A 21,474-nucleotide genomic window follows, 5' to 3' on the forward strand; every position below is an offset into this window, starting at 1 on the left:
AACTTCTCTCTCAATCTCACTTGCTAGTCTTCAATTCAGTTACTTCTGTCATATGCAGAAATGCCACACTTTTGCCTTTAGACATGGTTGGACATATACAAACTGCTTTGTTTGGACCTCCTACCCCCCACTTTGCAACAATGTAGTAGATTTGAACTTTTTGTATTCTGTTCCCATTATGATGGTGCATCCAACCATTTCACGAAAGCAGCTTTCCATTCTCGTTTCTGATTTCCGCTCGGTAGTCTTCAAACATGTAAAAGCTTTACGACGTAAGCGGCCCTTCTTGTGATACAGCTCATCACCGATTCTGTTGTAAATCTTTGTGTCAGATGAAGCCAAGGTTGGATTCCCTTGCGTGAGTCTCCCACCGCTGTTCTCTCAGAATCAATGACGCCTGTATGGATCCCACTGTGTTTGGAATCACGAGGAAGGACGAACAAGTTAAGGAATGAAGGAGGAAAAGGAATGCCGCTCTCTGTGGTGAATGACGGATGAGACAGAGGTTGTGTTAACAGGAATGAAAGTCAAAGGAGTCATGAGGGAGACAACATGTCAGATGTTCTTAATTAAGTGTATCTGTACTGGAATGTGTACGCATAGTACATTTGAATTATGAATTTTTAGTACATTTGAAATGATTGAAAAATGAAGTTGATGTGAAATAGAAGAAATCCTTTAAATGCCATTGATTTTACACTGAAGTTTGGTTGGGAAACACTGAGCTTTTATCTAAAACAAGTCAAAAGTACATGCAGCCTTGTCTTATGTCATCGTCATTTATGATAGACTGCACGGTTTATATAAAAAAAAAGACAATCCCATCTGTCTCTGAGCGGCATTACTGGTTATATAACTCGCATTTCAGCATGTATATTATTAGATGCATTTCATTTCTTCTCCCTGTTGCGACAATAGAGATGGAGACAAGGCACTGGCACAGCATTTTAGTAAAAGTGAGTAATTCTGGATATATAATTCATTTCATACAAGGTGAATATTTCATGATCTTACGAGTTGAAACTGTCCCAAGATTATTTTAAAGTCTGGGTCAAAACTCAGTGGAAATCAATTGAGTCTGAACCAGCAAATCACATCTGCTAGTATGTTTTCTGTGTTACTGATAAATCTTATCCAGGCAGTTGTTTTGTGGGAGTGGGGGGTTGGGGGAACAGGAATGCGCTCCACTCTCAGCCACGCCATGGAAAATAAGGCGGTAACCCAGGCGATTTGTTAGATTCACAGTGCTGGTGAATAAAATATATCACACTGGCAATTTATAATGTTGTGGTTATTTTGTTGTTGTTCCTTTTCTCACTCCAGCCTTGGCAAGAAACACTGGCTCTACAGTACATCGCTTCTACAGGCATTAGTAGAGGAAGATGCAATGCACCAATTTGTTGTACTCACTGTAACAGCATGATTCATGTTTGTTTGCCCACTCCAAGGGCCTCCATGTCTTACGGAACAGGCTGTGTTGCTTTTAAATAGCACCATAATGCAGCCTTGATTTTTTTTTTTCAGATTAACTTAAATAGATAAAACACAAAAATACTGTTCAAGCACATTATTCTTTTTTATTTGTTCCCATCTACTTTTCCAGCTGAAGGACTGTTTGAACGCCACAGTTATGCATGTGGGTTGAATATTCTTGGAAGATGCAATGAAATGAAAGGTTAATGAAAGATTTGTATCTACTGAGGCTATTGACATCACTGATGACCTTTGGGATAAGCATATAGTGATTTGGCATAGCCGGAATGAAGATGAAAATGTTCAATCTCGTAGTTAAGTGCATTGGCTCTGGATGCTGATGTAGTGCTCTTAGTTTTTTTAATGTTTTTTTTCCCTTTTTGGCCAAGTCAGAATAATGTGAAAGGATTGGAGATGATAAAATATGTATTCACCTCTCAAGGCCAGAGTTTTCTAACCAGTTTTAAAGCAAAGAATTCACAACTTTTTGAGCTGATTTTAACCAACATGGAGCCTGTCTAACACTAAAATCAGGACTGCAGTACAGTATGCTGCTGAAGTATCCACTGACGCCAACGTAATGCAATTACATCTCAGTGTATTGCACCTGTAGCTCCTGTATGTATTTATCTCTTTCTATCCATACTGGCTTCCATGGCAACTATGGCCAGTCTGCTTTAGGATAAGCTAATGAGCATGACACACAGCAGAGAAGGAACATAAGAGAACATATGTGTGATAAAAATCGAGTCGAAACAACATCTACATATCACAAAACGTTTTTACGCTTGGGATGAGGTAGAAAGGTTGATCAATAAACAGCCATTTTCTATTTGCCTGCTGCCCTCTAGTTTGAATATATTGAATAAAGTTGACTTGTATTTCATTATAGGCACTAAATTTCACAATCACCATGGAGATTTATAACAGAAAGTTGGTGTTGCAGAAGGGAAATGAATTGCTTCAGATTTACAGTATCAACCAGGCTGGACCTTTCAAGCTGCTCATGTTCTAAAATGTATTATTTATGGTTGGTGATCACACTGCAAGTCAGATTCAAATACTAAATTCTGAACATAGCATCCCAGATCTCTAACAGTATGCAAAACCATCTTAAATTGACTCACGCCTCATGTTTTCTCTGAGGTTTGATTTTATTTTTCATAAAGAGCATTCCTGTTTCACGGCTTGATTCCTGCTTTACTTTTTTATTTGGATGATTATTGTTATGGATTCTGTTATGCTCATGTCCGTCATGAGACATTGATCTCAATACAAATGAAACCACCTGATGAGATAATGAAGAATAAAAGGATAGGAATAAGAGGAGCAGGAGGGAAGGAGGGAGGGATAGAAGATGGAAAGATATCAGTGAAGAGTGAGTCAGTCCCTCTCCTCATGCTTGCTGGCTTTCCATCTGTCTGACTGATGGTTTTAGTTTAATAGAGGCCTGACTGGTATATTAGAGTTTGATGGACAGCTCGTTGGTGCTATCAGCTGATTTTGTCCCACAGGGCAAACTATTCTGGGTGGGCGGGTCTTATCTCAACAACGGGGAAGTAGAGCACAGTCGATAGAGCTTACAGGAATAGCAATCCTTTCTGTCTGAATCACATCTAGATCTGCATCAGCCTGTGTGTGTGTGTGTGTGTATGTGTGTGTGTGTGTGTGTGTGTGTGTGTGCGTGCGTGCGTGCGTGTGTTAATGCGATGGCTGTTTACAGACTTGTAAATGAACATTGATTCTTTAAACTGTCTACCCCTACAATCAGTTACCAGCGTCTACAATAAGAGGACTGTCAGACAGTGAGAGAGAGGGAGCGACAGAGAGACAAAGACAGTGACAGAGTGCATTGAAGCTCCAAATTAGAAGTTGGATCCTCTTTGCTTCCATTCACGTTATCTGTGATTGACCATCTAAAAGTGTGTGTGTGTGTGTGTGTGTGTGTGTGTGTGTGTGTGTGTGCCAGTGTTCAATAATGAAGCAAGGGAGGGCACATATTGCAGTGCCAGCCACACATGGGGGGTGATATACACAGGATGAAAAATGTAAGAAGATTAGAGGCGCATTTGAATTTTGCAGATTTATACCTAATCGGCTATTATTATTAATTTCACATGACTTTAAAGAGAGTTTAAAGGAAAACAGATTTATTACAACTTATTTTTGTAGCATGGTTCATTTGATAATAACATATTTAAGCCCGCAACTAATTATTACTTTCATAATTGATTAATTTGGAGATTATTCTTGATCAATTGTGTCAAAATGGAAGTCTTAATTTTCCAGAGCACAAAGAAATGTATTCACACTGCTCGTTTTCTACGACTCAACAATCTTCAATTTATTATCATGAGAGACAAATTCTGCAAAAAGCATGAAATCCTCCTATTTGAGGAGCTCGAAGCTGTGAATGTGCCCTGAATATAATTGTTTTTCTTGATATGACTGAAATGATTGTTAAATGAAAAAAATAGTTGGCGATTGTTAATCAGCTCTAAACATAAAAAAGGCCATAGTGATTGTTTAGATTTGGTAACATGGCAACATTGCAAAAAAAGAAAAGAAAAGGAAAAAAAAGGGTCAAACAGGGAAATAAATACGAGATGCCAGACTGTCAGCCAGGTAGTAAACAAGTTTACTGGTTATGGTGCGTTCTAGTTGTACTCGGAAGTTGGAATTTCCAAGTTCCCAGTCAGAAGAACCCCACCAGCTCCAACCTCAAAATCCAAGATGGTAGCCCCATGTATCAACAATGTGAAAGTTGTAGTAATAGCCTGTTTATTAGCAGTTTTATCTTATTTATATCTCATTAAATCAGTCACACAGCACTGTCCAACTTCTATCTGTGGACATGTTGCTACACTGTTTGTATGTGTAGAATACATTAAAATGTGTTTTTATCAACTGGTGTTGCTATCAGTGGCTAACCTGCTTAGAACTGGTTTTCTGATTTCTGAACTGAAATGACACAAACTCAGGTGTGACATCATTCCCAGCCCCGACTTCCAACTTCCGAGGTAAATGAAAGGCACCATTACTAAAACAGCTGGAAGCGAAAACAAAACTGTATATTTCAGTATTCACCCAATAAAGTGGTCATCTGTCTAAAATGACATCTTGCTTAGAACCTGTCTAATTTCCTGACCTTGTGCGTTTGCATTTTTGTGAGTGAGAGGAGCATAGTTACTCAATAGTTATAATAGTCCCTGGAGGTCACTTTTTCATACCAAAGATGAGCAGTGTCATGATTAATCCCAGTATGAGAGCAGAGTTGTGGAGCCAGGCTGAAAAATCCATTCATACCAATGGCAAACCAAGGTGTCCCCTGTGAGTTTTTTTTTTAACTTGTTGACAGCTAATAAGGAGAAACATTTTAACTCTCATTCATCACTTCTTGTGTGTAGGACAGAATTCTAGTCAGTGATCCTACTGGGTACCAATAATTTGTGTAAATAATACAAATCTATGTCATTTAGTCAGATGAAACAATCTTCTCTAATGGAGCTGTAATTTTATTAAAGTCTGATAACGTCTCTGCAAATCCATCCAAAAATCATTCATTAGCTGCTGTTAATGCATGAATATATTAGGGGAAAGGGCTTCTTGATATGTAATGTTTCATGTTAGAATTAAAAATACCTTCAAAATTATACGATTATTGATCACGAAATGGAATTGATTAGAATAACAAATGACGTATGACCTTTACAAATCTTTGTTGCCCCCCAGTTGGGATATAAATCATGAATATACATGTTTTTTCATGGCATGGACAGCAGCGTCTGCCCCTCTGCTTCTTCCCCATTATTTGGGAAACCTCCATCACTGTGGGGGTGTATGAACATTACACAGCATGAGAAGAAATCTCCTCTCATCTCTGCCCACAACCTCCCCATGCAGCGGACACCATATGCCCCACACACACACAGACACACACACAAATACACAGACACACACACACACACACACACACACACACACACACACACACACACACACACAATACACACACACACACACACACACACACAGAGACACACAAACACACACACACACACACATAAATATGCACAGGCTACACCCTGGGGTTCGGTGCTTAGGTGCAATTTTCTCAGAATCAAGATAAGCTTTCTGTCTCTGGCTGTTGCTATGCCAACCCAATGTGGTGACTGGACAGCGGGGGGAAGAGTAATGAGGTGTCACGATACAGCCGTGGGTTACCGGTGACCCCTGACCCCCGGGGCCAGTGAGAACACGGGGTCTAAGGAAAACAAGGGTTAGCAGTAATCATCCCCCTGAACCTAATCTCACGCCTGACTGTTTAAATCCCTCTAACTGTATTTGGGAACAACAGAGGAGCCAGCAGGGTGGAAGACAGACCAGGCATAGAAGCACAAAGTAGACAGGAGGGGGATTTGACAAGAAAAAGGTTGCTACTTACCTCTGTAACATCTCCTCTTATTTACCTCTGCAGTGATGACCAGCGCAGCGTGGAGAACTTGCGGCCCGGTCACACCACATCTAAAAATTTTGCAACCTAATCAAATAATCAAATCAAGATTCGCTCCCAGGAGTGAAATAAATCTCTGCAAAAGTTTCAACTTGACTTCAACTTTGATAAACTTTGACACATGGATTTGTAGCACTTAATAACAACAAGCTGTCTTTACAATGCTGGCATTTTTGGGGAAACAGAGAGCTGGAGAGGCCAAAATGGAGAGAGCTATTTTAGCTTATTAGCTATGGTGCACCCTCTACTTTTACAGCTACAGTAGCTGACTAACGAGCCCTGCAAGCAGTCACCACCAAGCTGCTAGAAATATATATATATATATATATTCCAAGGACACACAGATTCATTTTGGTGTGCCGCTCTCTGGTGTGAATGTGCCTTTACACCTGAGTGATCCCTTCATCTACACCATTGAAATCTGCATATCCTCTAGCTACAAAGAAGCTCCAACCAGTGTCTTATTAGAACATCAAAGGAGGTTTGGCATAAAAAAGTGACACACTTAGACATGTGTTCAGTCTGCAGTGTGAAAAATGTACCACTAAGAAGTGCCTTCAGTGAAGAACAAAAAGAAGAAAAAATAGGGTGGGGGGCAGTGTCAATGCAGCTGCTGATGAAATGAAATGCAGGCACCCTGATTATGTACACAACCTGGAGTGATTCTTGTTCCTTTTGTGTGGATGCTGCCTCCCCCGCCCTCTCTCGCTCCTTTAGCTACTGTATCTGGGTCAGGGTGATAGACAGACTGAGAGGGAGCAGGGTGACTCACAAGTGTTTTTTTTGATGGGTTTTTTTTCTGTGTGTGTTGTAACTGTTCTCTACTGTCTTGACTGACTAGCTGGACAGAGCTCAGAGGGGCTTCTTTTGAAAACTTGGGCACACTCCTTTTGAAAACTAGTCGGTTTCTCACTTCCTGTCCTCTCAAAGTCTGCGTAACTTGTGGGGAAATCTTACAGAACTTTAAATGCAAAACTGTGTCCGAATCCTCTGCGTGTTTAGAGAGATTCATAACCTTTCTGACAAACCCTTTGGCTTGTGGATAAATAGAAGCAAGGCACGCGGCGATACGCATCAGCCAGTCTTAATGTGTAACACAATGTTGCGCTGCCGTGACAAATATCTGCAAATGTTTAATCTGCTATGAATCCCTGTAGCGATGATGATAGCTGCACACCAAAATGAAACTTGAGATAGAATAGTTCTCCCTGTCTGCTTCCTGCAACACACACAGGACCTATAAATCACTCTGAAAGGGTACAAAATAAGGCCTAAAAGCTGACCTCTTTTGCCTGCATGTAAATTAATATTACGAGTACTTTCTCCTGTGGTGTGTTCAAGGTGAACTTCATCTCCTCTGCATCCACTTTTGCTGAATTTTCATGGTTTTAAAATGATACTTCACCCAAAATCCTTCAAAAAATGTGTAGTTTTGTTCTTTACAGCAGCAGATCTATTGGATTTCAATGGTTCTATTCGGATTTTTTTGATGCTTTATTTAGTAATATTAAAAAAAAAGAGGTAGACGTTGTTTCCATTGAATGCCCACCACCTTTTCTTCCAGTGTTGAGAGCTGCTTTATGCTCACACACTCAGTTTCTATCCTCCCAAAATAGTGATGGCAGTGCATTCGTGCTCCGCTGTGTGCAAGCTGATGAAATCTTCTCATCATCATTAGATCACGCAAGAAAAGCGTCACTACCGACATATACTGTAACCACGGTGACTTCAGCAAATGTTCCCCATTAACGAGAAAGCTACAACCTTTTTTACGGCCACCCTTTTAAAACCCTTTTAAAAGCCAGAGTTTCCATTCAGGTTCTGGATGGAGTATAATTCAATACATGAGAAGAAAATCAACACTTTTTGTAGAACATTCGGTATCTGGCGCTTTCTGAAGATGAAAAGGTGCTTGAGTTTGTTTTTTCATTTTTGTACACATAATGCCTTGTGGGCATGGAGCTGATAATAATTCAAGGTTGTGTGGAACTCCTGCAGTTTCTATATTTTATAGGAGTATGGCCTCATACAGTAGCTGTGATGTGTGAGCGTGTCCTTCAAGTTGAAACACCAGATGAAACGGTCCTAGGAAAAAAAATGAATATTTACCATTTATCTACAGGCGGGCTGGACTGAGAGTCTAGTTTTCACACGCAGACAACAATCTCATTAATATTCAGATGATAAAAAGGGCTTATTACATCTTTTATTTTCTCAGATTTGTGTTTTTTCTTCTTCCTGTCTACTGAGCCCCTCTCACCTTTTGATCTCCTCCTCTTTATCCTCCATTGCCTTTTGTTCCAGTGTATCCTATTGAGTCATGTGAATCAGAGATGATGCTCTCTCTGTCTCTCGCTGCATTATTGATCAGAGCAATCTAAGCAGACTCAACCTTGTGACGGTAGCACACACAGAGAGTGGTTTGAGTCCCCCTCCACCCCCCCCACCCTCCTCTTCCCCCTTCCAGTCTTGATTTCTGTTAGATGAAACCATTAACTGAGCCAAGAAAGGAAAAGTGTAAAAGGTTCTGTGGTGTAAAAGGTTCATGTGTGTGTGTGTCTATTTGTGCAGCCTTTAGTGGAAACTATACCTGTCTGTAATTCAACAGTAGATTACATCCAGGTCCACTTCACACATTTTCTGAAGGGCTGAAAATCAATTTTATCTTTCGTGGCTATAATGAAATGTTTGAAAGAGTTTTTTATTTTATTTCTGTGGATTAGAGAGAAGCACTTTACTGTCAGTCTTTTATATATGGACATTGACATATTTTGTATTACATTGGCTGCTTTTTTGGATCATGACCCCACAAAAAGGGGCATCTGGTTATATCCTGTACAATGTAATTTTTTTTTACATCAAACATGTGTCTTAATCTGCATGTTATATTCATTTAATTCAACTTAAAATGTCTACTTTTTAGTTTCAGACCATTTCTGAACTTATAAAAATGAGTTTACCTGTTTTTTCTTTTCTTTTATTTGAACTGGTGGGTTGAATGAATGTACTGCTGAGAGTTCACCCAACTCCTTAAAGTTTTTAAAGTAACTTGACCAGCATATCTGCAGACTTCCCACAATGCCCTGAGAGTTTAAACTCCTCGGTGACCCGTCTTTTCTCAAGTTTGAAGAAAACACACACAGTGGAAACTTGCCGTGTTTCTTTAATACATACTTTCATGGATTATTTTCATTCCATGATGGAGGTCAGTATTGAATTCAGTCCCTTCAACTGTACACTTATTTATCAAATTCTCTGAAGCAGCCTTGCACACTGACTTTGTACTGGTTCTGGTAAGAGGCTGCTTCAGCTGCAGCCACAGCTATAAGTTCTTTACAGACTCTTCAAACTAAGAAAATAAAAAGGGAAACCAGTTTTTGTCAGTGTGACTGAATAATTGTTGTTTTAATTAAATACCATAGCCTAAGTTTGTGATCTCTAATTGAGTTAATCTATCACAACTTGGAGCAAATTTATTCAGCTGTAGTTCTGTTAACTTTTTTATGGCAACAGGAAAACGTACATTTCTAAGTTGTTTTTGAGCCTCCAGTGGTGCTACATTTACTACAGCATTGTACCTAAAGAGTTCAACATGTTAGGAAATATCCTTATTTGCTTTCTCTCTGAGAGTTAGATGTATGTTGTTGAGGTCATCTCAAGCTGAAAGATGTTTAGCTTAGTTTAGCATAAAGCCTGGAAGCAGAGGATAAGAGCTAGTCTTTCTGCTTACTCCTCCAAAGCTCACTAATGTTTTAAGATTAGTTAACTAACTAATACGCTTTTAGTATCCACCTATGACCTATTGTTTGCCCTTCTAAATGAATGTGCCAGTATTACACTGGTAAGAAGTAGTGATGCTCAGCTAAAGAGCTAAAGAGCTTTGAACTAGTGTTATCCACCACCACCAAAAAAATAGATAGATAGATAGATAGATAGATATATAGATAGATAGATAGATAGATAGATAGATAGATGGCTCAGTTTTGATGGTTCAGTCATTATTATTATGCAGTATGTGTAACTCTGAACTGTGTGATAGTTGAGCAAACTATCTGCTGATTGTGTGAGAATGCTCATGACATGCCAGCACAGAGAAGGACACATAGTCATTCTTCTGAACAACAATCAGTTTCAGCTTTTATACTGTAACTCCTCGTGGAAATGTAAAGAAGGGAAGTCATACGGTAATAAAGCACATAAACCAACTATTGAACACTGCTGACTTCCTAAGTAATTAGACATAGCCAGTTCTACTATCATGTGTCTTTCCTGAGTTAACAAAAGTCATTGTACAGATGGCCAAAGGCATTTTATAGATATTAAGGCACACACGCATGACACAATAAATCCCTCATGACACAAACAATCCTTCACATGATAAAGGTCAGTGAGGCTCAATATTCTTTTATCATTGACCTTAAATTATTAAAGTGATATGATGGCTAATATCAGATATTTTACCAGCCCAGCAACGAACGCGCAGCATGCTTGGTCCTCATTTTGCAGCTGCAAATCAAAAAACACTGAAGCGATCATAGCCTTTCACATCGTCCATAATTGATCAGGATAAATCGATGGATGAACCGTGTGTGTGTCTGTGTGTGTCTTTTTGTTTGTTTTTAATTGCTGTAATGTTTCCTCATTATGAGCTACATTTGAGGGACTCCTGCCAGTGTGGTAGGAGGTGGTTGGCCTCAGGAACAATGTGATCACAGATGCCATGCTCACTCAAATACATTAGTCACACACATATACCGTCCTGCGATCATACAAACACACACACACACATACACACACTCACCTAAAAAAAGAAAACACATTTGGTCACGGTTGCGCATGTAACAAGGCGACATGATTAGAACCGTATTTTTCTGGATGATGTTCCAATAAAATGCTTTTTGATGGATTTTACGCTATTCGGTGTGTCACATTAGCTTAGATGCGATGTGTTTCTCACCACCAAATATTCCATTAACCTCATCAATGTTAAAATATGTGCTGTAATGAGACTTTAAGGTTATGAAGACATCAAACACAAAGGTCTTGGCGGTGGAAGCAAAAGTCCTAGAGTGAACCTGCGGTGACACGATATTAATATTACTGCGGTAATCTCCGAGTCAAAACTGACACGTGGATAATAAAACAAACATGGGCGCAGAAGGTCAGACACACACACAGGCATGCACAGAGAGAGAGAGAGAGAGAGAGAGAGAGAGAGAGAGAGAGAGAGAGAGAGAGAGGGGAAAAATGACATTTGGCTACAAAGGCTGGACCTAAGGGGTGTGTGATATCAACATAAGGTCATTGTTCCTCCAAGGTCTTTTTAGGTCACATACAGATATATGAGTGTGTGTTCATGTGTGTGTGTGTGTGTGTGTGTACTTTCCTTCCATAATATTATTAAGCAAAAAAAAAAAAACCCAAATAACTGAAATATTGCTATTAAAAACCACCTCTTCTTGTTTGTGTGTTCTTATATGAGCTCAATACAGACATCACATCTTCTCCCGGTTTCTAGGTGTGATGTGTATAATTTAAATCATCAAAGATTCACATCAGCCCTAAAGAGGTGTGTAAACTGACTTTGTGCGTGGAGCTCGTGGCGCCTCGCTGGTGTCTGGATACATAATCCAACATGGAGTTTTCCACTGATGATGTTCTCACCCAGACAAAAGCACAGATGATGAGGAGGAATTGTCTTCTTCAGAGCATTCCTCTATAACCAACCCCCCCACCCCTCCTCCTCCTCCTCATCTACCCGTTCACACAATTCACAATTACACCACCCTTTCACATCACATCACCCCCCTTCCCCTTTTTTCTCTTTATTCCCCTTTCCCTACGGCAGAGCGTTTCTTTCATCTTCCTTTCATCTTTCCTTTCTTTCTCACACCCCTCGCCTTACTTCTCTTGTCCTCTGAATCGTAGCTGGGTTTCTCCCCCTTCCGTCATCCTACAGTATCCTCCTCCCATCATCCGTCTCTCTCCTCCTCCTCCTCCTCCTCTCTAGGTGTCTCTACAGTAGCACTAGAAAAGCCCCTCACCCACTGTTACTTCTCTCCTCTTCCTCTTTCTTCCTTCTAATGTCTCTGTCGGGGGCTGAAAGCTGCCAGTCTCTCTTGCTGAAGGCACATACAGTACAGTACAGCACACACACACACACACACACACACACACACACACACACACACACACACATCCCCAGGAGGCGTTGGACATCAGTCTGTCCTGCTGTGGTACCGATCTGCTCGCTAAGGTGAGGGGGCGTCTGTCTGTATTTCATCACTCTGCCCACTCATCTGAGAGGGTGAAGTTCTGGTTATCTGGCAACCCACTGTGGACTTATGGGTTGCCAGTTTGGGTGTGGTCCTTGGTGTAAGATTAAGATTTTTTTAAATGCAAAAATGTCTCTGTAGATTTGTTATCCTGGAACAAGACTGACCCTGTTTTGACTGACAGATATGACACATTTTAATCCAAACACATGCAGCGAGTATAGAGAAGGTGCACTAAGCTGAAGTTGCAGTTTCTTTATCATTTGCGTTTGCAAGGTGTATTTCTCTCTCCTTATTCATTTATTATCATATTGATTCAAGGGGATCATGCAAATACAACAACAAGACATCTTACCTGAGGTTGATAATGTATTTCTCTGGATTTACTGACATTACACAATTTGCCATGGTCAATTCTGATGGGAAAATTGCTTCTGAAAAGCAGCCGTAAATGTAATGCAAAAGAGGATTTACAAGAGCCTCAAGGCGGAAAAAACAAATGTCACTTCTATCATTAATGTGCAGGAATGACATTTGACACAGCGCAGTCATATTACAGACATGTCCAGAGAGCTGCACTGCAATGATCCAAAAACCAAACAAAAAAACTTGTTAAGATATAGACCTATGGCTAAATGAAATACTTACAAAAGAACATATGATTATTTTCTACCATATGAACAGGGTGTGGACTTGGCTTGAATTTGAAGATGATTGTAAGTAAAAAAAAAAATACAAAAATCACTGCATTCAATTTAGTATTTTAATGAAACATCAGCTATATGAACATAATCTCTGCTTCCACCTGCTGCGCTCTAAAGCTGCTGGACCTGCTGATGATGCTACAGTGAATCTGATGCTAAATAAACACTGGACCTGCAGATTCATTGAGGACCATCTCACTTTAGTAAATCTGGCCCTGAGAGTCTGTAATCACGTTAATGTGCTAACATGCAAACATGCTGATGTTTAGCATGCAATGGTAACCATGTTTGCATGCTGACATAGAGCTGAGCCTGATGGTAATGTCATTAGTTTTGCAGGTATTTAGTCATAAAGCAAGCACAATGGACAAACTGAAATTGAACTAATGGTAGTGCTAGTTGAAAGGTTAAGAGTTGGCAATCCATTGAATAGGTGTTGAGATATTTACATAAAGCAAATCAGATAGTAAATAGTGTCTGTTTAGAAAAAATCTAATTTGAAAGCAATGCTTACACCACAATAATGCATTTACACAGCATGAGTGTATACCTCATTATCTCAAAATGCCCTCCTCCATACACCACGCGATGTGTAGTCAGCATCCTCTCATCTAAAAGGTGTTGAGTGTTGCTGTGAACGCAGTGTGTAAGTGTGTGCGTGAGAGTCATATTACTGTCAGGTTCTGTCCGTACGATAGTCAACACGCTGTTAAAGCTGTACACAAAGCAACACCGGCTCTGTTGAAACCACCTCAGGCAATGAAAAGACATTTAAGTCTTTGGAAAGCTCCTTTAGCCTTTATTCGCTAAAGTGCTCCCAATCACACCCTCATTAAGGATGACTGATTGCCTCTTATTTATTGTCTCCAGGATAATAACGTTCAAATTATCAAGGATCCTAAATTGCACTAAAATTCAATGCTTAATTTATCCAATCTTTCACTAGGAACAATACAAAATCATCTGCTGCATTTTTCCCTTCATTCCCCCATTCTCCAGCCAAAGTCAACAGCGTTTTTCTAGCTTTTACTTTCATTATTATCTTTTTGTTCAGGCACCACTTAGGACACCGCTCGCTGATTATGGCCTTTCAGTTTCCATAGTGATGCTGCAATGAATTATGGTCATAAATGGGACAAAGGAGAGAAGAAAGCAAGTATGGCACTCCAGATCCACTCTTCCCTCTTATTGTAAATGCTCACTTCAGCCCCATCAGCACCACACTCCACCGCCCCTCACTGAATTAGATGAACCTCTTTCCATACGTGCAGTGAAGGTCTGCAGCAGTCAAAGGTTCAAGGGGGACATAAAGTCGCTTTACGATCATCAGCCAATATCATCGTTCTTGTAATGTCTTTTGTGTACTTCTCTTTGGAGGTTGTGGGGGCTAATTACATTCATATAATGAGAGATGAATGAAAGAAACATTATATCAATGTCATCAGTTTCTTTGAGTATCTTGATGGATGTTAATCCATTTACCTCCACATTTTTAAATTAATCTCAGAATCTTTTGGGTGAACTTTTGCCATTCCTGCATTACCAAGAGGGATATGAAGACATTTTTGATTTAATATTTGTGACTAAATATTTCTTGATCTCCCAAATCAAGTAGAATGGATTGAAATACGACCACAAACCTGTAGGTGGTGCTGTAGAAAGATTCAGGGTATTAACAAAGTAATTAGGATATATCGTCAAGGAACTATGAATGTCAAATTTTGTCCCAATACATCCAGTAGATTGTTACCCATCACCTGCAAAATATTCATGGTTGTGCATGTTCCTCCTGATTATTACTGCTCAAATAAGCCTTAAAAAAGACAATAAACACAATATATCTATAAGGGATAACAGGATTGTTGAGTAAAACAAATTATATAACTATTAATCCATAAGAAACTGAGATCTCAAGCTGTTAAAACTTCTTTTTCAGCCTTTTTTTACTCCAGCTGCACTGAAATTACAAGCTGTTCTTAACTGGCAATTTATTATAATAGTTATTACTAACAACTTAATGACCTTTTCACTTCTGCACTTGAGTCACATACTGTATTTCTGGTCCTTTCTCCTCCTAGGGTGAAGACCAACTATGAGTAAAAGGCCGATTGAGTCATAGGTCGAGTCTCGTTTTGGGTGTCGGTGTCGTCGACAGTCGGCCACTCTGGTTACTTGCGCGTGGAGCAGTCACGCTGTAGTGCAGTGTTGGGTTGCATGGACATAATGTCACCACATCGGTCACACAGAGTAGTTTCACGAAGCCAAGAGCAAAAGTGCGAAGGGAATGAGGGGACGAGGGGTTTAGCGGATTCGGGGATGGGTTTGGTTTTAAGGGTGGTGGCAGGTTGAGGAAGGGAAATGTTGGGTGACTGATGGGGATCAGGGATGTGGGGGGAGGGAGTGACATATGGTGGCAGGGTGACTTTCTCAGCTGGACATATTTAACCATCAGCTCTCCTACTGAGAGGAAACCCGTTGTGTGTGTGTGTGTGTGTGTGTGTGTGTGTGTGTGTGTGTGTGTGTGTGTGTGTGTGTGTCTGTGTGTCTGTGTCTGTGTGTGTGTGCTCATGCCCTGTGAAAAATGTCCCCATCTGCAATGCACACTTCAATTGTAGGGGCAAATAAAGGTCACATCGGTATACTGCCTTTATGTGCATGTGCGTGTATGTGTGTGTATGTGTGTGTGTATTTTCCTTTGTCCCCATTTTGACAGAGCAGGTAGCGGAGCTGAAGCACTCACTTGCTCATCATTACAGCTTCTATAAAAACACCTCATACTGCGAGACCTTCAAAAGAAGCCTTCAGCGAGCGTAAAAGCTGAATGATGACAGTGCAGAGTGATTCTGATGTCCATTTCTTTCTATTTTTCATCATAGTGGAGTGAGACAGACTGGGAAAAAGCTCTGGAAACGTCTATTTTTTCCATTTCCTGCATGCCTAGAGCATCTGAAAAGCACGGAAACCAGGAGGGTCAGCAGTGAAAAGAACTGACAGAACAAAGACAGAAAACATTGGCAAGAAAGAAAAAAGGAAAAACTGAAATTACGTTGGTGCACCTGCTGTGTGAAACGAGCTGAGAGAAAGATTCAAATATGCCTTTGGATCAAGTAAGGAGATTGTTAACGCCAAGACACATCCCGGCTCTCTCACTTTGATTCTCTCCTTCCTTTCCTTTTGTCTTTTGTCATTCCGTCGTAGTTTTCCTCTCTCTCTCTGCATCCATGTCATCCTCCTGTGATTATCATGACACACAGCAGTCTGTGGTCCAGATGGACGGACATTGCTCATCTCTCTTGTGTGTGTGTTTTTGCACGTCTGTTGCAGCATGTGTGGGTGGAGGAGCATGTGTGTGCTCTTTCATACTATATCTATGTGCGTATGTGTGAGCAATCTTTGTGTGTATACAGTATGCATGTATGTAAATGTGTTCCTGTGATGACCTGGCCTCACATTAATAGCACTGATGCCTGTGTCATACATATTTCATCATGTTTAATATACTGTTTATCATTATATAGTATATTCTTAGTGGAGGGCTTAGTGTCTGTTTTTTTCCAACTCTGTTATTTACTTATTTAATTTGATCATTTTTCTGCTCTAATTCTCTGCTGTTGTTTGCTGTTAATGCAAAATCATAACTTCCTTCATCTGCTTCAAAACTCATTCAATAAAACTTTCCATACAAGACTTTAATTAAATAAATCTATCTGCAGGAAATGCTGAGCAGCCTTACACAGAGCACAGGAAAGTAAAAAATAATCTAAATCAATCATTAAATTGTGGTGATTATGAGGCGGCCATATTGCAATGCTGTAGAAATAACCCCTGGAGATGGTGAAGATTGCTTTTAGATTTACAATACAGTCATAGAGTCATACACTATAGTATACTATAGAAAAAAACACCGTTGGAATATACTACAGGAATCAGTAACTTGTGATATCATATTCTGTATGAAAATGTCATACGTCTGTTTTGTTATTTGCTAGTTAAAATCCAACTCTGCTCAAAAATATGTTTTTCTTCTTGTTCCTTCAGTTGGATGTTTGAGCTTCACTGTGCAGGATGATGTATGTGCAGACTTTGACACTAAAAAGTTGTTTTCACATACATCTGCTGAAGGGGGAAAGTTTCTCTGCGCTCATTTCAAATCTGAGTTCAAGGCGTGTACCTTCAAGCATGACTTGTGACACGACAACTAGTTTGGAATTCAGTCGCAGTCTAGCATGTAAGTTGTACAACTGTGAGCGGGCATTGAGACCAAAACCAGACTTGTATTAAAACAACACAGGAGCTATGTTGGTGGGGGCATATTGCATCAAGATTGTCCTTCCTATCCCAAAATGTATTGATATATTTATGTTCGAAGGCCCTGCAGTTGTAGTAATAATGAGTGGAGCAAAAGAGGAAATCAGGTGACATTATTAACCTCCTGAGACCCAAGATTTAGTTTGGTATGCATTTTTCATTTCTCCTAGATATTTGGGATTAGTAGGACCTGATAAGTACAAAAACTAAGCATAGTCTTTGAATAGGAAGTAGTTTTTGAAAAAAATAATGTGGGAACATTGGGTTTATTTGACAGTATAACACAATAAATTCACCAGAGTATTAAACTATTTATTTCCTTACATTTGCACCTTCCTTTTGTACAAACGATAATAAAGTCCCAATATCGTCAAACGAGTATGTCCTGTTAGCGGTGTCGTAGCTTGTTGCTATTGCTAAAAGTCAAATTTGTGTAGCATATCAAACTATAAACATTATTAAGCATAAATAAGCAAGTTTCAACGATAAGGTTTGATAAGGTTTTGTACCTGGTCCACTTTTGTCTGGGGACTGGCTGTTGATTGACTTGGCCAAGATGCCTGCCATCTGGTTTTACTGATTTTTACACTGTTTTGTGCCTTTGTTACCACTAGGCCGCACAAAAATGTGTATACAAACAAGGACAACAAGTCAAAGTTAAGCAGACTGAGGTGTAAGGTCCAGCAAACCCGAAATGTAATGAGTAGCATTAGATTAAAGAGCAATGTCGGGGTGGAGGTTTCAGCCAAGAAAATATCAGACTCTAACATAGTTCATTTCCCATTTCTGATCTTTAGTTTACACTGTTTTTTTAAAAAAATGATCATGATCATACCCTAACCATAATCACGTGGTTACTACTGTAACCATGGGGACAAAGGTCCCTTAGTCGTATTCAACCATAATGTTTCCCTGACCTAAAAGTACCTCATTCAAATGACTGAAAGGGCTAAAGTTAGTCTGATAGACTAATACAGAAACCTTGGCTGTCAAGTGCATATAAACTGAGAATGGACTTTTCAATGAAGTAACAGACATCTTGTGTCCAGCAGTTAAACTTTTGTAATGAAAATTTACATTTCAATAGATTCTGAATTTTTCAATTAAAGAGAAGGAATAGGTCCAAGTTTAAGAATTTTCAAGTAGGTAATTAATTTTTTTTGTAGAGGAATCATATCAGACACAAGTTATTATTCAAAGCAAAGAGTGCTTTTATAAGTGAATACATGTCTGGAGGAGACCTCTAATGAAGTGAATTGGCTGACGGAAGTTAGCGGATTTAAAAATGAACAAATCATCTCAGTGTTCTTTTGCTGGAGGACTTTGTTGGACAGTTGTAATCCTGGGATCAGACAACCCAGTAGTTTTTAATTTTGAAACGATCACAATGTCATATCAGGCGGGCACAGAGTCATCAATTGCCGTTACTTGTATTAGAGACATGGCAGACTACAGGTTGGACCCCGACCAACAATAACCATCTTTTAACATTTATGTATACACAGGTGATGGGTTAAGTGCCAGGGAGCGTCTTTTCAGTTCCACTTGACAGCACCAACGAGGATGTTTATATGTGAAGTCACGGTTTCATCAATCAAAGTGAGTCTGGAAGCATTCATCGTCACTCGCACGGGGTTGAAAGTGAAAACCATTGTTCTTCTTACAGGTTTACAGTTGGTCATGGAAGACTGCTCTATGCACGCAGGCAGGCTCAAAGAAATCATGTGTAGTCTTATCCCTGCATAAATAAACCCCCCTCTTTTTATCCGATTCCCTCTGCAATAACTTCAATGCTGTCTCGCTTCAGTGCAGAATGAAGAAACTCAACAGCTGTCACAACAATTCTCAAACTTTCCCGTTCGCTAGTTGTTTTTTTTTCTTAACTGCAAACAAAACACTGTTGTCGTGATGCGATTGTGAGTTTGCAGCAGCTCGGGTTGTTACCATAGTGTTGCTCAGCTGCAGAATCAAAACATTTCCTTCGGATGAATAAGTCACTCAGTTGAGCCACTTTACTGTCAACAGACTCTACAAGCATGAGCGTCCACTGGCTGATTCTCTTCACGGCCGATTTTATATATCAGCCATTGAATGTTGTGACCCAGTTCCAGTTTTTACAGTTGAATGAGCCAAAATAGAAATGTCTGCTTTTTATTGAACAGATCAAAGCCCTGACACTGCAATTTTGGCTTTGTTCTACTTTAATAATGTGCTGAGTTTCTGCAGCTACAAACCAAATGCAGCTTCATTATAGAAGATGTCGTTAATGCTAATTGAAAACCAGGTTAGTCTCAGTTTAGCTGACTTTTAATTAACTATATGCTGTTCCTGGAGGCTGATAGAAATAACCTGACACACACACACACACACACAAACACACAGATACGCACAAAGTTACAGAGACACACACATACAGATACGCGCAAAGTTACAGAGACACACACACAGTGCATTATTCATGAAACACAGTAAACAGAGTTATTTCATTATTCATTATTCATAGTGTGATGTCGTTATGTAAGTCTCTCTATCTATCTTTTGGTTCCTCTCTTTATGTGTGTGTATGTCTGCTGTCTTGCCGTATGTCAGCCCATGTGTCCCAACAAATCCTCCACCTCACGCCTTTCCTGTTGCATATAAAAGCGTTGTCACAATGCGGCTAAATGTGGGCGCAGTGCAGCGTAGCGTGCATTAAAGTGCCAGGCACGTGGGCTCCAGTTATGGTTTTTTGTCCCTTCCTCGGTTATAATGCATGTTTTTGTTTGTGTGTCGGTGGATTCATTAAACAGGAAGTGGGCTTCATAATTAATTTCCTGTCTTAACGTCAGGAAGATGGATGAGGACGATTAGGTTTAACAGAGACCAATGCAACAAAGCAGATAGCAGAGGATTTGGTTTCTTTTGCAAAATTGCTTTCAGCAGATGGATCACTGTGGGGAGTTTGGACTTTTTCAACTGATAAAAAAGTCATTTTCTATATAAAATAAGTAGAAATGATAACAGCATGTGGTATGAAATCATGCAAATGTTAAAACCACGGAAATGATTGTATGTGACATGTCATTTTAACGTGACGCTTGTTACAGAGCCATTGCATAACATGTGACACATATGACTATGTGAAGGATGTGACACCATGTGCTCACACAGTACATGACTCTGCCTGTGTGCATCATTTCGCCTAAAACTTAATCTCTCCATGTGTGTACACTGAATGTGAGCCTCAGCACGCTTTGAGTTATCTGAAGCACGATTTGGCCTTTTTGTCCAAATACTGTTGATCCATACATGCAAACATACATAAAAACACTCACAGAGACACAAACACAACCAGCTGGTTATGTATACGTACAACATTACTCATCAACAAACATAGCAAGAACATATATGAACAAACACACACACGCATAAGAAGTGCAAACATCAAGAGCTTCAACAGTACATGATGTTACTGTACAAACATACAAAACTGTAGCATTATTACACATTTTAAACAGTGAAAGCATTGACTTGATGATGTCTTGTGTATTCTTCTACAATAATGTGAAATGGTTGACATTTGGTTGCTCAAATTTTCCATTTGATTAAAAATTTTACAGTTGCGTCAAGGTGACATCACCAAATTGGACTTCAGGACAAAGTAAGGGAATAATATAATAATACATTTTTTGGGTCTCTACCACCAGCCTGGGAGAATATCATCCACCATGTTCACTAGCTAGTTAGTAACTTTACCTTCCATTTTTGGATTAACAGGTGCAAGTAATATAAGTAGTAAGATTAATTAAGTTTGATGAATGCAGTGAGACTGAACCAAACAGTAAAGTTATCAGCTGGAAAACTAAAATAATGAACTGAAAGGCACTAAAACTAAAGAGGGACTGCAGAGTAAGATGATAATTCCTTTTGGGTTCGTCAACATGAGCAAACACTTTCACATTGCATGTAGTTATTGTCACTTTTTAATATAAAAATATTAATTAGTGCAGCTTTAATTTAATGTTTTAATGTCAAATCTCATACAGCTGTATTTCAGTACTCCACCCTCAAAACAAAAGACTATAAACAAATGAAGCTGGCTGAGGCTGGAAATGAATAAATGAATTTGAGCTACAGCTGTATGTTAAATATTATAGACTGTTATGTATGTATCAAAAAAGCATGAGCTGATTTAATGCACCTTAACTAAAACATGCTTTCC

Source organism: Scomber japonicus, chromosome 15, assembly GCF_027409825.1.
Source record: "Scomber japonicus isolate fScoJap1 chromosome 15, fScoJap1.pri, whole genome shotgun sequence".
Classification (NCBI taxonomy): Eukaryota; Metazoa; Chordata; class Actinopteri; order Scombriformes; family Scombridae; genus Scomber; species Scomber japonicus.